The sequence below is a fragment of the Coturnix japonica genome, chromosome 4 (assembly GCF_054131305.1).
Source record: "Coturnix japonica strain WE chromosome 4, WE-NBRP24, whole genome shotgun sequence".
Taxonomy (NCBI): Eukaryota; Metazoa; Chordata; class Aves; order Galliformes; family Phasianidae; genus Coturnix; species Coturnix japonica.
The window spans coordinates 60,042,813-60,058,355 of record NC_140666.1 but is presented as its reverse complement, the minus strand read 5'-3'; the positions used below and the strand labels follow the sequence as shown (position 1 = coordinate 60,058,355).

The following is a 15,543-nucleotide window of genomic DNA, read 5'->3' as shown; positions in this document are numbered from 1 at the left end:
TTTGAAAACAGAAACAAGCAAACCCTGAAATGCCAATTATATCACATATTTCAATCCACACACTAAAATATCACTTTAATGGTCCCTGTGAAAGTGTCTCATGCATCAAGCTTCCAACTTTCAGCTGTCAGCCTCTTTGTTCACTAGACAAAGGCAGAAAACACGCAGACATACATCAGGTGCAATTCTAGCCTGAAAAATCAAGTCACTCTGCAAATTATGTTCTCTTGCTCCAGAAACTTGATCGCTGCATAGATAGCTATATCTGACTTCTGTGAGAAAATCAATTCTTACTACCTTTTAATCCTGTTCACCCTGCAAAGCCAAGGCAGCTATTTGAAAGAGAGTTCAGTCTTTTTGTATTATCTGTGCAACAGTTTTCTCATTTCCATCTGTCCATGCCAGTGATAGGTGGCAATAATATTATAAGGGGTTAACGGTGGCCTTGTTCGGTCTTTGAAATACTGACTAGTAGCAGCAATAAAAAGTAAGGGCAAGCATTCAGGGAACTCTGCAGAGCTGATAGAGAAGGAGAGATTTTCTACTGGGAAGGTGAATGCTTAAAATGGAAATAGAGGCAATGCAGCACAGTCCTGCAATATCCTTCTTATAGAGATGAGTATAGCCCTGCTTTACGTGACTTGCTGAAGTTGAAAGTAAATCTCTGTTGGGGTTAAGATTAGTAACCTCATTTCCAAATATCTAATGCAGTAACCCTTGGTTTATGTTCTCCAAATTACACGTGAGTACTGGAAGGCAAAACTTGGTTTTTAGCAGGGGGTAGTATTCACTTGGTTCTCATGGTAAGGGCTACGCCTTACCCAAATGTCTCATTAAAGAAAGCTGTATGTTCCTTCCAAATCCAAAAATGAAACTGTGGTTATTTGTTGCTGTTCTGAGCACCAGATGGAAGCTCTGTTTAAAAGAGATCCTCAGGAGTGTTTAAGTGAAAACCTGCTAGTGAATTTGGATAGGAAGTTGAACTGCATTTAGGAGCTTGTTGAGATGCATTACAAAACCAAGGTACACAATTCAGTCTGATACTCTGTCTCAGGAACAGTGACTCACACCTCTGAAAACTTGATGCTAGGCCAAAGTAGATGGAAGTTCTTTAGTTAGCATACAGTTGCATAATAGTCTTCGAACTCACTGTCTTGGAACTTGTAACCGTGCATCTTGTTTTAGTGCAGAGTTGATATTTGATGATTAGTAAATCCGGGAGATATGAACACAATTTGGAAATGAAGTTCACAGCACATTCACTGCCTGGCTGCCAAAAACATTCAAGAGCATGATTCTCTTCTCTCAGATGAAAAGAAAATAGCTAGGGTTACTGGCTGGCTCTGTGTAGCATATGGAGTACTGTAGTTTTACTGTGTGATAATCATTGCTTCAGAATCTGCTTTCAATTACCAGCAAGTCCCAAGTTTGCTGCTGGCTCTCCCAGACATATAGCATTTACTATGAACTGGAGCATTGCATAATACAGTATTGAAGCTAAACCAGGCTCTCTGAAAAGACAATTTCCCAAACACTATTACTCCTTCAAACTGTGAGAAAACTCTTGTACTCTAAGAACTTAAGTGACTGCCTCCAACTTAGTCTTTAGACTGTTTTATATTAATTTGACCTAGTGATGTAGATCAGTATCATTTGTTTTTCTTAATTTGGATGCATTAAATCTTTGCCCAGAGGCCTGAGAGATGTAGAGAGTGCTATGAGAATGACTAAACATCAATGCTTACCAGTGAATGAAATAATTAACAGGAGCAAGAGTTCACTGCTTGCCTTAAATAGTCAACTGAAGTCTTCAAAGGACGTGCCTGTGAAAGCCAAGCTCTAAACAGTACTAGTGAAATAGAAGCTGGCTAAGGAGAAAATAAAATAATGAGTGCAAAGAGTTAGACCTAGAGAAGTGAGGAGCAGTTTTAGGGGAAGAGATAGTGATTAATAGCAGACATATTTTGTATTCTCTGAATAACTGAAATGCAGACTGAGGAGCTGATGACAACGTGTTTGTGACAGCCTCACATCTTCTGATGTATCAGTTGCACTATTGCAGGCAGCCCTATCACTCTAACTCTGCCATGACTACAAAATCACATGAAATACTAAAAGCTATGCCACACTGTCCACACCTATTGCAATATAAATGTAACATGTAGCTGTTACACAGCTTTTGTTCCACCACTGTAACTTGGATGATCAAGCCCTGGGGAGAATATGGAGACAGGAATCGTAGGAAAAGTTGAGCAAAGCAATTCAGAGAAAGAAAGAAAGAAAGCTTTGCATGTTCTTTTCTTACATGTCCAACGCTGTTGTCAGTTCTGATGTTACAAACTATTACAAGTCTGAATCCTTTCTAGACAAAGAGGTCTTATTTTGTGCTCTGCTTTCTGTTCATGCAACCTCCACAATTTTATTTTCCATTGGCTCTGCCTCTGTAAGATGAACCACATGATTGGAGTGGGACTCAGGGGAAAACATTTTGGCTATACACATTTTATGCTATTGTTTAGTCCAGCATGTATGCTGGCAATGACTGTCCCATTTAACAACAATATGGTTAAGCAATGTACTTCTACCTTTTCTTCTTGATAGCTTCAGTTTTAAGGAGTTCTTAAGCTTTGACAAATTTTGGCAATAGCTATAAATTGACTTCATTTAGTACCTGGTATTTCCCTAAGGCATTTACTTTCAAAGGCTCTTAGGCTTCTTTCTGTACTTTTGGTAGATTTCCAGCTTTTATGTCCTCGCAGTAAAATGGAAATAACACAGTTGGGTCTGTATAAATAGCCATATAATAATATATCATCGGAAACTTAGCTAGGGGAGGACCCTGTAAAATGCAGTTGTAACAGCATTCTCAGGTAAAATGTACCAGACAGAACAAACAAGTAGAGCAAGCCCAAGAATATTCTTCATTTCTGACATGAATGCTGGCAACAGTCTGGTCTGTTTCTACACAAACCAACTAAAGCAGCTGGAAAATGATATATACAAAGCCCATATACTAGGAAATACCTGATGTATAGTGTACTGCAGAACATCCCGAAGTAGTTTAGAGAGAATGTAGAGTAATTTCATGGCACGGGGAGACAGGGTGGGTGGCACAATGACACTCAAATATGTAACATTCCCAGTAAGAATCCAAGGCTGTCTGCCGCAGGTAGAGTAAGAGATCACCAGGTATCATGCTGCTGGCAGATGGCAATAGAGAATCACTTTGAACCAGCAGGATTGCCTTCATGATTGGTGAGGAGAGGACAGGTAAAAAAAAAAAAAAGCACTCTCCCTTTTTAGGGATTAGAGGTATTATTTCTGAATTAATAAGATATTAGACAAGTATGAACACAGTATAATTGATTCAGATATTCCCAATTCACTCTTTGTCAGGAACATCTAAAACGAAAATGTATCCATAATATTGCCTTTGGGTAACATTACTACTGTTTAACAATAAAATAAAGCATATCCGCTTTTCTATAACTGAAATGTCTCATTAGTTGCTTTTGTTTTCCTCACGTTTTTCTAGCATCTGGAAAAAAACATTTCCACTAAATGGCTTCATTTACAGAAGTGGTGACCAAATTTTTTACTTGAAACCAAGATTAACATGACCTACTTAATCTATGTGTATAATTAATATTAGTGGGAATTCTTTTGCCTAAAAATAATAACATATTTTTGTAAACAAAAAAGTCGATAGTTGTTGGGTTTTTTTTTTTCCCAAGATCAACTGGATTTCATAGTCACTGAAGAACTTAAGAACTGAGATTTCTGTTTCTATGCATTGAATATGACTGTTCCAGTGCATTGATTTATATTTACCTTAAGATGGATATTGTTTACTGCAGCTAAGGCAAAAGGTATTGTACATAAACATATTCCTTCCAAATTATGTCTTCGTATATCTTGCATAAGATTTTGTTGCAGCTCTATTTTCCATCACTATTTGGACCAAAGAGAGAAAGTAGACTTTAAAATATCCTGTGCAAGTTCCCTTTGAAGAACCATTAGCAAACTTCCAGCATTTTTCCTGCCAATAGCCACTTGAAAAGTAATTTTCAGTTAAACTAAATCAGGTTTTGTTTTGTTTTGGTTTGGTTTTTTTGGGTGGGGGGTGGGGGTGGGGTGGGGAGAGTGGGGAGAGGTGATTTGGATGTAATTAACATACTGGTGAAATTACAGCAAAATGCATGTTTAATGAGATTTTCTTACCGTCCATGTGGTATATTCCTTCTGGCAATGGTGGTGGTAGGAAATCCTTAATTTGTTCTGTTTCCCCTCAAAGGAGTAGATCTAAGTTGAGGAATACATTTGAAAAAAGGGGCTAAGCTTACCTGGCCAAACCAGTGTAACTGTGATTCATGTCCTCCTGGCTGTTCAGGACCTAGTGAAGTGCCAGACTGCTCCTGTGTTCTCCTGCTGCCTTTATTGGAAAAGAAGGTATATTTCTGTCTACTGGGGAAAAGATTAAATGTTGCCCCCAGTCCTAACATGTGTCCCATTACTGATGTGAAGTGAGCATCAGCAGGTGTGTTTCAGGCTCAGGAGGGCTGCAAAGATTTTGCTTTTTCATTCTGGGGCAAACTAGAGAAGCTACCAAACAAATCCATTCTGCTATTCTGGTTTGCCGCAGTGTGAGGATTAAAGTGAGAAGATGCTTTGAAATGCATTCAGAATTTGTTACTTTCAAGTAAGTTATGTGAAGAGAGATAAAGGACTTGAAACACTATGCCTCATCTACAAGCACTTCGACTACATTTGCCTTGGGTAGAGGAGGAATTGGAAAAATCCTTTTCTCCTTGGCTTGATCTTGTGCACTAAAGTTAGAAACGTGCATACAAAAAATTGCAGCATTTGGCTTCATGGGAAAGTAGCACAGGTTTGTCTGGTTAAGACTTTTTTTCGAAATTGGGAAGTGATCAAATCTTTAACTGTTGCTTTTTTTTTTTTTTTTTTTTTTTTTTTTTTTGTCTAACTTGAAAGATATTCAAATCTAAATGTAAAGAAAGAGCAGAAGATGTTACTTCCACTTTCAGTCTATAACTCTGTATTTCCAGCTGTCTTGGGTTTTGCATCTCAGGTCAGTTTTCAGCCATATGCTAGCTAGGAAGAGGTTTCTTAGCAGTCATCTGAAGCATGGCTTCCATGCAGATTTTCATGCTAAAAGAGGTTTGACTGAGATTTGGGTTCTTATCTAATCTGAATGGAAGATCATGCTTGAGGTTAACCTGTAGCTGAAATTAAGGATAGACTATTCTCTTTTCTCCACTTTGGAAACCCTCACTGCAATTGACCTGGTGCATCTCAGCTATGCTAAATATGCAGAATATCAGTTTATTCTCAGTTATTCGTTCTGTGTGGCAAAAGTGTGGAAAGACCAAAAAAAAAAAAAAAAAAAAAGAAGGGAATATAATTCTGCAAATACTTCATAGTAATGATTTATTGTCAAGGTTAAAAGCCAACTGATTTCATCATTTCCAGATGCAGTGAGATGAGGACTGTTACACCATTGTTTATGTAAGCAGAGCTTCCAGAGTCCAATTGTCAAATATTTTTTAAAAAGCCAGATTCTGAGATCTCTTAACCAGAAATTCTGAAGGGAAATGCATTCAGTGGGTGTTTATGTTCTAGTGGACTTCTGAATATGAACAACCATTAGGCACTCATATTTTGATCCTGTTTCTCTTGGAAGGTTGAAGTTGAGCTGTTTCTGTGGTTGCATTCTTGGCTATTCCTTTTCTGTTAGTTTCACCCTTTATAGAACTGGGCCTCTTTTTATTTATTTGTTTGTTTATTTGCTTTGGTAATTCACTAAAGCTTTGAGAGATCTTGTCACAAAATTATGTATGTTATTAAGGCAACTGACAAATGCTGTTATCTTCAATTGATATGGAATGTGGAATGTGTTGTGTATATGGCTAAATATGCTGGGTTGTTGTTCTCTTAATCCCTTCATTTGAGCAGAACTGTGAACCTTTGGGTTATTCAGAGGACATATAATTCCAGTAGAAATTGGATAAAAAGGGCCTAAAGACCAAAATAAGGGTATTTTGTAAACAGATGAAACACTGTCTCTTGTTCTCATCCCTCATGAAGAGAAAAGCAAAAACCTAGACTGGGAATAAGCTACAAATAAGTAAATAACAAGACTTATAAATTCCTTTAATTAGCAACTGAAGTAAGATCAACCAGATGTGTCCTACTCTTATTTTAGCCTATATATCATGATTAAAGAAAGTAAAAGCTCAAATAAGGCACCTCTCCAACTTGTAAATGTTGTACACATTTATAGGATCCTGGGGAGAGGGCTCTTCTGTTTCTAACAATTCAAATAAGCAGTTATGTGTCCAGTTAAACCAGTGTCTGCATACTATAATTCAGTTGTGTGAACATTTACTCTCTTTCACGTGCTACAAGTCAGGGGTAATTGTACTGAAATAATCTTGCGCTGGTACAATTTCAATCAAGGTGATGTTGAGAATAATTAAATACAAGATGAAAAAGATGTGAAAGCTGTTTGAACATTTAATAGAAAATGTGACTGATACTACTCCCTCTCTGACAGTGTCTGAGAATAAGGTCTTACAATGAACCTGTAAGAGCACAAGCATATTTAGTCTGCTTTACATATTATCTTAGGACAAAAGAAAGAAAGGTTTTTCTTTTTGAGTATGACTAATTGCACATGTTAACTTGATTCAGACTCTTTGGTACTAGATTGTCTCTTCATTAAGAATGTATTGTGTGAATGTTTCATGACTCTTACAATGCTTAAATATTGTATTTTAAAAACCTAAGATGAAGCCTAAACCATCTCTATCTTTGGCTAAGAAATTAGCAGTCTAAATGCTATCTTAGAGACACCGGTATAGTCTTTGTCCCGGTGTCAGCACATTTAAAATGGTGCTGAAAAATTGGAGAGGGCAAAGAGGACACAAAAGTGAATTAAGGACAAAGGGAGAAAATGTGCTGCAGTGAGGGAATTAAGGAGCTCCAGTTTATCAAAAGGAACACAGATGTTATTGAATTACAAGGTCTAAACGTCTTTATGGGGAGAAGAGAGATGGATAGTAAAGGGTTTTTCAATCTAGGAGAAGCATGACAAGAAACAGTGTTCTTCTAGATAAAAATGAAGTACAAATGTTTGAGTGAGGATAATCAACTAGAGAAAAACAACTCAGCAGCATCAGAGGATTGTCATCTTTTACGTTCTTCAAATTTAAGGTGAGATAAATTTCCAGAACAAATCCTCTACCCAACACAAACTTTTGGGCTGAATGCAGGCATGCTTTAGCTTTCTTGTTTTTGAAGGAAAGAGTAAAAGATTAGTTGTTCCCTTTTAATACATGAAATAAAGCTAACAACACCATCGACTGTCTAGTTTGCCTAATGTGTTTCAAGATACCCACTAATAACACTATATCTCCCATAGCACTGAGGGATATGGACCATCTCACAATAGTCTTAACTGAATAATTTTAGAAGCTCTCCAACCTCCTCAAGTAACCTCTTTCATCTCTACACCAGCTCCTTGACTTGTGTACTTTTAGTTATGATAATTTTGGTAGCAGCCACTTGTTTTTTTTTCTGTCTCATTTCTTGGAGAAAGAGAAGCTTGGGTGAAAAAATAAACCTCAGCCTGCTGTTCTCCTTCACCTCAAATCTTAAATGAATACTTTTTGTTGTTCTAAATTTTGCTTACATATTGCCCAGTCTCTTAAGTCTTTAATCCAGTCTGAGAGATTGTCTGCCTTTTTTTTCTGGGGGAAGGGAGGGAGTGGAGTGGAGTTCCTAGAAAAGCACAGCTTTGGAGTGTGAGGTGGAGAAGTACTAGACTTCTATGTAATATGATGATGATGACCCTGATGATCATCACGATTTGACAGCCTTAGACACACTAAAGTGTGTGATGGCTGCTCCAAAAATAATACCTCCTGCTTTATTTTGTTGACCCTCAAAATTAGAGGCAGATTTTAGTGGCATGGTTGTAGAGTCTGAACCTTCACACCAGTATTCCATTAAACTCTGTTGCTATGCAAGAGATGGCAGCAGAGGGGTGGCTTGATGGAATAGCATCTGACATGGAAGTATGTGCGAAGCAAAGGTGTGGAACTGAATTCCCTCATGCAGAAAAAAAAAAATGGCACCTATTAGCATTCATCAATGCTTGCTGAATGTTTATGAAGACCAAGCAGTGAATGTGAGCACAGTGAGGTAATGCATAGTATGTTTCAGCAACAGTGCTGTCATAGCAGATGTGAAACCTCTGCTGGTCACCTCTGCTGATGCAGACTTGCACGAGTGCAGCACACAGGCTCTTGTTCATTGCTGCCAAAAATGTAGGGCTAATGGTAATGGCTACATTGATAAACAGCGTTTTGTAGCTTAGTATTTGCTCTGTCAAAAAATGTTATCGTGTTCATTGTGACTGATACATTTTCCACAGAAATAATAGGAGGCATTATCTTTGGAGCAGCGTACGTATATTTGGTGTTGAATTACTGATCTTGTTGGTTGCTAATTCTCATATAATTTGGGTTTGCGTATGTTTAAAAACTCAGTAAAATCATGGTAGTTCTATCAATATTGGGCAAAAATCCCCAACCAGAGGATTTCAGCAGAGACCTCCTGCTAAACCAGAACCTGTTTCCAGCTGCCTACTTGTATAGCTGGCTGCAGAATTTCTGTATGGAAAACATATAATATGAAGCATATGTGAGAAAAGGGTCAGACTGAGAAAGAGGTGTAACTATAATCCACAAAACATAGTTGTAACAAACGCTGGCTGGATTTCAGACGTACTGATGGCTTGTGTCACACTAGAAGCCTGTGTTCCCACTCCTTTGAATGTGGAAAAAAAAAAAAAAAAAAAAGCTTTTCTAGCACTTCTGGGCAAAATCTATCTTTCTTTTTTTATACAAAGGTTATTGACAGGGCTATAGTTTCCTCACTGCACACATTTCTTTTTATTTTGAAGAAATCTGGAGAGCTGTAACTTTTTAATGCGTTCAGTTTCTTGAACTGGAACCGTTAATTGATACAGTTGCTATATAGCATGTTTTCCCTGTAAAGCCATTATTGCTTGTATAGTATATACGGTGAGAAGCTGCACCTATTTGAATTTTTTTTTTTTTTTTTTTTTTTTTTTAGAATTGCTGTTATTCCAACAATATACGTATTTTTACATAAGGACTAACTTACGTGTTTATTAAATTTATTTTTCTCTGAATGTTCATTTTGAAACGGAATATATTCAGATAAAAATTTATGTCAAATCATTTGCCTGCAGAAAGACAAGTATTTTGTAGTTGGCATGTAATGGGAATGCTATACTCTTAGAAAGTACCTTAGGGATCATATTGCTTTCTCTCGCACAAGTTTTATTGGAAAAAAATAATCAATTTAGATGCTCTAATGGAATAAGCAATAGCAATAACTATACAGAAAAGCACACACCATTTTCCAATTATGTTTAAATGCTCAGATATTCAGTATCTCTGTAAATATATTTTTAAAAGAACGATAAATTGATTGTGATAGCACTGCTAAACTACGCTATTGATTTGTTTTAAGGACTCCCACTGTATATCATCACATCCTGCTTGAGGTTGTGATTGCTTTAGAAACTTTAGAAAAATACATGAAAGTGTATCTACTCACACATCCGAGTGCCAGTTTTAATACAATTTCTCGTGTTCCTGAGCCACTGATTGCTCTGGGAACCACGAGGCTGAGCTCGCCTGCAGTGCAGCCATCCGCGCTGAATGCAGTGGGGGAGAGGGGCTGGGATTACAGTGCATCATCTGCTCGGGTCATCCTGTGCCTTTCGAGTTTAATCAGGCTTTCTTCATCCTCCATTACACTCATTAGGTCCTGTTAAGTTAGTGCTCGATGTTGATCTGTATCTTGGTCAAGACAATTGCTGCTGATTAACTATAATTACCAGTAATGGTCCCAACCTGCTTTCAAGCAGACTGCTGCTGTCATCTTGTCCAGGCCACTGCTCTATGATGAGCAGTCCAAATCTGCTTCCCGCTGGCTGCCTTGCTGTCTGACCCAGCAAGTCACTTCTTGTGTGGGCTCAGCCCCTCACCCTTGTACTTGCTGCCTACAAATACCCGAAACTCCTTCTGAGGTATGTAAGAGGTAAAGGTAAAGAAAGGAGTGATTGGTATGGGGAAGGGGGAAGAGCTGAAGCAAAGAATTAAAATACAGAACATGACAAATAACCATGCAACATATGAACGATGAGGCTCAATGCTAACAAAGGAATCTAGTGCTTTGTACTTTGCAATCCAAAGCAATACATCATAAACAAGAGCCCAAACTGAAATTATACTGTGTGCTTTAAAAAAATAAAATAAAATAAAAGGCCTTAATCTGAGCCAGTTTTCCTACATATATCAGGCTATTTTGGGAAGAGTTGTCCTAAAGATCAGACCTTTTATGTTCAAATGCTGCTACAGCTTTTATCTTTTAGCTTGCAGAAGGTATTCTGGTTAGCCTTATGAAAGCCTCTGTATGCTGAGACTCTACCATGAAAATAAGTAATCATAAGTTGAGTCAGAATTTATTGTTAATTGTAGTACGAATACTAAGGTCATGTAAATGTTTACATTCCCAGTTCATAGTTACAAATAATGCCTGCTAAACTTCCAACTGACTTTAACTACAAATAATTTGAGGAACAAAACAGAACTCTGGTTATTTATGCCTCCTTTCTGCAGGCATCAGAAGAAAGATTATATTAAACAAAACAAAAACCATTAGCTGAGTTTTGACATAAGGGTAGACGGAAATGCTACTCTTACTTGCAGCTAGTACTATTTCAAAGCCTGGTGCATGTAGCCATGGTCACAAAGCCCAGAATTTGGGTATGAACCTGATACTGCTTTTCGGATGAGGTTATAATTATAAGTGACCCTCAAATTAATAATTTAAGGCAAGATATTTATGAGGATGTAGGATACAGCAAAGTGACTGGCAATCATCTTAAAAATAGTTCTTGAGGATAAGGTAGTACTAGTTTGGTTGCAAAGCTGAGCACTTTAACACTTTAGTGCATCTATTCTTGCACTGTTGAATTGCATTGGTTGATGTTTCCACTGAAATCACTGAATAAAGCAAGATGAATTACTATTTTCATGTAATACGCCTACACAGTAGCTTATATATGAGATTAGCTGCAGAATTGCCAAACAGTACTAAACATGGCCTTTCCAAAATTTTAAATATTTGATTTTGTGTTCTAAATAATTCTTTTCTGAGATAGTTGCACTATCCTACATTTAAAGAAAGGAAAAATCACTGAATTTCTCTTGCTTTTCTTATTCAGTGGGTATAATCTATCTTCAGTTTCAAAGCCACTTAATTCTATTGACACATCAAGACACATGCCAGTTTTAAAGATGACTGCTCCCGCCATCAAAATGTCTCTGGTATCTTTTCTCTTTATGTGGCAAGACATAATGACAATCAATACTGGTTTACAGCTGTTCTACATCTCCACAAGAGATGAATATTTTTCAGTACCACGAGGTACAAGTTGTTTGTTTGATGGTTAAGCAATCTGGAAAGGAAAAATATTCTCTAGCATATGTGGTGAGTGCAATGGGTCTGATAAAATATAGCAGTACTCATTTTTATCTGCTCAATCCTGGGATGAAATAGCTTTTTTTAAATGTAGCTTTCTTTGAAACACATGCATCTCAAACTTCATCATAAAACAATCTTTTATAGCACACTGAGGATCTTTCAAAGTGCAATACACAAACATGGTATATCCATATTTATATACCGTAGTCATATTCCTGCAAACAAATACACACTGCATGAATATGCACTCAACTTCTGGGAGTATTTATGTTCCTAATGCATGTGTGCTTTCAGAAACTGCAGTTACATAACTAGATAGCTGTGCATGACCTGTGTGCGTTATAGATGCACAGATAAAACTGTACGTGTTCTGTGTAGTTTAATTTTTTTCTGTCAATTCTTTGTTGAATCGAATGCTTCAACTTTAAAATAAGTCACTTTCCAAGCAAGAAATTATAAATATAATTTAGCTTAAAAGAATGTAGCTAACAAAGTTAATAGTAAATATATTCCTATTCTGAATGTTAAATTTCAGTTTAAAGGGTGGCCCCTATTTAATAATAGCTGTAAATAGGATTTTTTTATACATATGTATGTATACATATATATTATTTAAAAAGAAATAATAATCCCAACAATTCTCTCTTTTCTGTTTATGAAAGAATAAATAAATGGAGCTTGCAGGCCAGGAAATCATGTCCTAGAAAGATCAAATCCTTGTGACAATTTATTGTGGAATAAGCTATGTTTTCCAATTGAGATGTGAAGTTGTGGTCTTGCAGTATGTGGTCAATCAAGATATTTGATTTTTATTTGCTGTCTCTTGCAAGAACAGGGTTATTAGCCTCTGAAGTCTTGGTTACATGCCAGTTTTAATAAATACACTTTGCCTACATAATTCTTGCTGTAGCTTCAGGTGGATTGTGGAATTTTCTTCACTTCCTGTTGTAAATTACTCTGTAGTGTTGCTGTGTGCAGTGCAGCAGCTGCAGTACTGCACTGCTACTGTTCAGTGCTTCTCCCCAAACTTCTGACCCTTTTTATTTAATCTTACACCACTTATTTTGTTGTTGTTGCTGTTGTTGAATTTGTAGCAGTATTTCAAACAGCACACATCACAAACTGTGACTAAACCATTATTATAAAAGACTAAGCTACCGTGTTCCAATTGCATCTTTGATATCTGCTTGACAGCCTACAAACAGACTATCAAAAACTCAAAGAATAATAGAAGGAAACAGCATCAATTTGAGGTGTCTTGCTTCCTCTGCGATTCTCACCCAATTTTGGTAAGTGGGGATTAAGCAGCGTTTAAAAGCATTTCAGACAGCCGGCACCCACATACTGCCATTAGCCCACTTCTTGAATGTGCAGGGGAAGCTGAGGCAGAAAGGCAAGTGTACATTAAGTGTTTTTTTCTTGCTGTTCACCAAAATAATATTCACTGGATTATTATTATTTTAACATTTTTGGCTATCTGATTCAGTTGACCTTCTTCGTAAACATTTGTCCAAACTGTATTTAATAGCCGAAGCAGTATCGTTTTCAGTTTAGGATTGACTGACAGTAGAATATTCTAGCTGAGAGCTGCAAAGTCAAACCACAGACGGAGACACTGTACAGACTGAACATCCTCAGGGTCTGCCAGCAGACTGTTCCTTGCAAAATATTACCAGATCTAGCTATGAATTCTGGAATAACACTTTCTTGGCTATATGTATGTGCAATGGGGAGTGTAGTTACTATGTTTATGTTTCTTTCTGGAAAGTCATAATCAGATGCTTGCTGGGATGCATGAAAAATCTCTCCTATGAGTATTTCCTGGCAGTTGTGCATGTAAGAAGTGCTTTCATTCATCAGCATACTTTGTGCTTTATGTCCTTCGGGCTTCGCTGTTCCAAACTCGATGAACTAGGAAGGACTGAAAATTGCACTGCTTTCCAGCAATGCTTTTTTCATTGTAGCAACGTCTGGGCACTGATTTTTGGGTTCTCACCTTAACGCTCATCTTTCCTTCTGAGGAAACTGCAACTGTGTGAGTTGTGCCTGCAAACAAAAGGGTTCGTGTGTTTGTCCTGTGGATAGACAACAGTGCAAGGCAAAAGGATGGGACTGCACAGCTGCAAGTATGGGCTGACAAGAGCTCCCTTCCTTCACGGCATTGCTGGTTGGTTTGTCTGCAGGGCCGTTTTACACACAGGTTATTGAGTGTGAGTTCACTTGATGTTCTTTAAAGCACTGCTAAGGGGGAAGACTTTATAAACCTCGTAAGGAGGTAACGATTTGTATTTTCCTAATTCTATCTGGATAGATACAATCAAAACTGAGTTTTCATTCTCATTTCAAAGGAATCGTATTACTGTTATTTGTGAGTGCAAACAAGTGATTTACCAAACGAGGCATGTAAAAGCAACATTGAAAATGCATTTAATGCTTAAAATGGAGAAAAAAAATCCTATCCCCTTCCCTGGGAGCAAGCTCTGTTTAAATATTTATCTTCCTGACATGGCAGAACACACGTTATTTCTGTCACAATTTTGCTTCTACTCTGATTTTCAGTGTGATACTATTTTGTCTACTCCTGTGCATATTTTGAGGGTGTTTATTGCAACACCTATCGCCTTCATAGCCCAGTGCGGCCCTTGGGTCTCAAAAACCGAGGTGAGCTCTAGAAGCCGGGCACACATCGGTCCTCCCGCAGCAAGACCGACAGCGTCCCGACACTCTCCTTAGGCGGACTTGGCCCTCTTTCAGCGGACGCCATTTTCGGGCATTCCGCAAGCGGGTGCTGCCATCTAGTGTCTAAGAAGCGAGCGGCGCCCGGCCGGCCTCCCCTCGGCTCCGCGGCTGCGAGAAGGGAAAGCGCCGTTCCATACGCCGGGACGGGACGGGGTCCGGCACGGAAGCGTTTGTGCTGAGCTGTGCGGGAGTGAAGGGTCTGTCCTGAAAAAGGGAGATCAATGAGCCGGCATCAGAAGTGTTCAGAAGTCCTGGCATCCATAGGCACGCTTTGTAGCTTGCTTTTTAAGGTGGGGGAAAAGGACTTTGTTTCGGCTTGATTTAGAGATTACCCTGAGCTGGGACGCTCCTACGAATGATAAGCACCGACAACAGGATCAACAAGAAAAGCCTTTTCCCATTAGTCAAAACAAATGGCATACACTGACATAACTGCAAAAAGTAAATAACTTCAGTATTAGTTTAGTTTAACCCGAGGATGTGGTTGTTGACCCAGGAGGTCGTGCTATTTATACATGTACATATATTTATGTGTTTATATATGTGTGTGTGATTAACATCATGCTGCTGATGAAAGCTGCAAGTGCATTTAGCTTTCAGGTGCTGCATCTCAGTCTTCCTCTTACAATAGTACTTCTCTGGCTAAGGGCCTCTGATCACCATGGGCAGGCTTAAAAAAATTCTTTTCTCAGATCTGGGCAGCAGCAGTGTTCTCTAATATCCTGCTCTCCTGGGTCTCCAATGAGAACAGAGAGAAGAGTTTTGCCCTTGATATTTAAAGCAAAAACCTGCTCTTCCAATCAAAAATACCGAAGCACATTTTCTTCCTTTTGTAAAATTGGGTTTTGAAGTTGAAGTTTGTGACATATCTTTTTGAAGGTTGAGAAACCGGGCTCTTTACATGCATTCCTCTCCAGGTTAGAAATCTAGTGTGATATGTTCTGTTTAGTGAGTTTTCAGGAGCAGTGCCCTGATCTCATCTTGATCTCATCTCTCTCCTTTACAGCACACGTGCTGGGGCACAGATAGACAAGTGGAAAGTCGAAGAGGAAGGTTTTGAAGAGAGAAGAGGCATCACCTGGGGTAAGTGAGGGACAACTCTGGGGAAAGGATGAAGTGAGTCAGCATGACACACGTCCTCTTGGAAACCACAGCAAGATCTTCCCAGTGCACTGCATGAAGCTCTTAAAAGCAAAATCC

The 15,543-nt window shown here is 38.3% G+C and overlaps 1 protein-coding gene across 5 annotated transcripts in view; it reads left to right on the top strand.

Annotated features, from left to right (window-relative positions):
* The window catches only part of LOC146761092 (uncharacterized), a 349,547-nt gene that overhangs the window by 179,673 nt on the left and 154,331 nt on the right, over positions 1 to 15,543 (top strand). For all 5 annotated transcript variants that reach the window (XR_014945937.1, XR_014945936.1, XR_014945938.1 and 2 more), the window contains one exon: positions 15,350 to 15,426. The gene's annotated coding sequence lies outside the window, so the exon portion shown is untranslated. The remainder of the gene's footprint in view (positions 1 to 15,349; positions 15,427 to 15,543) is intronic.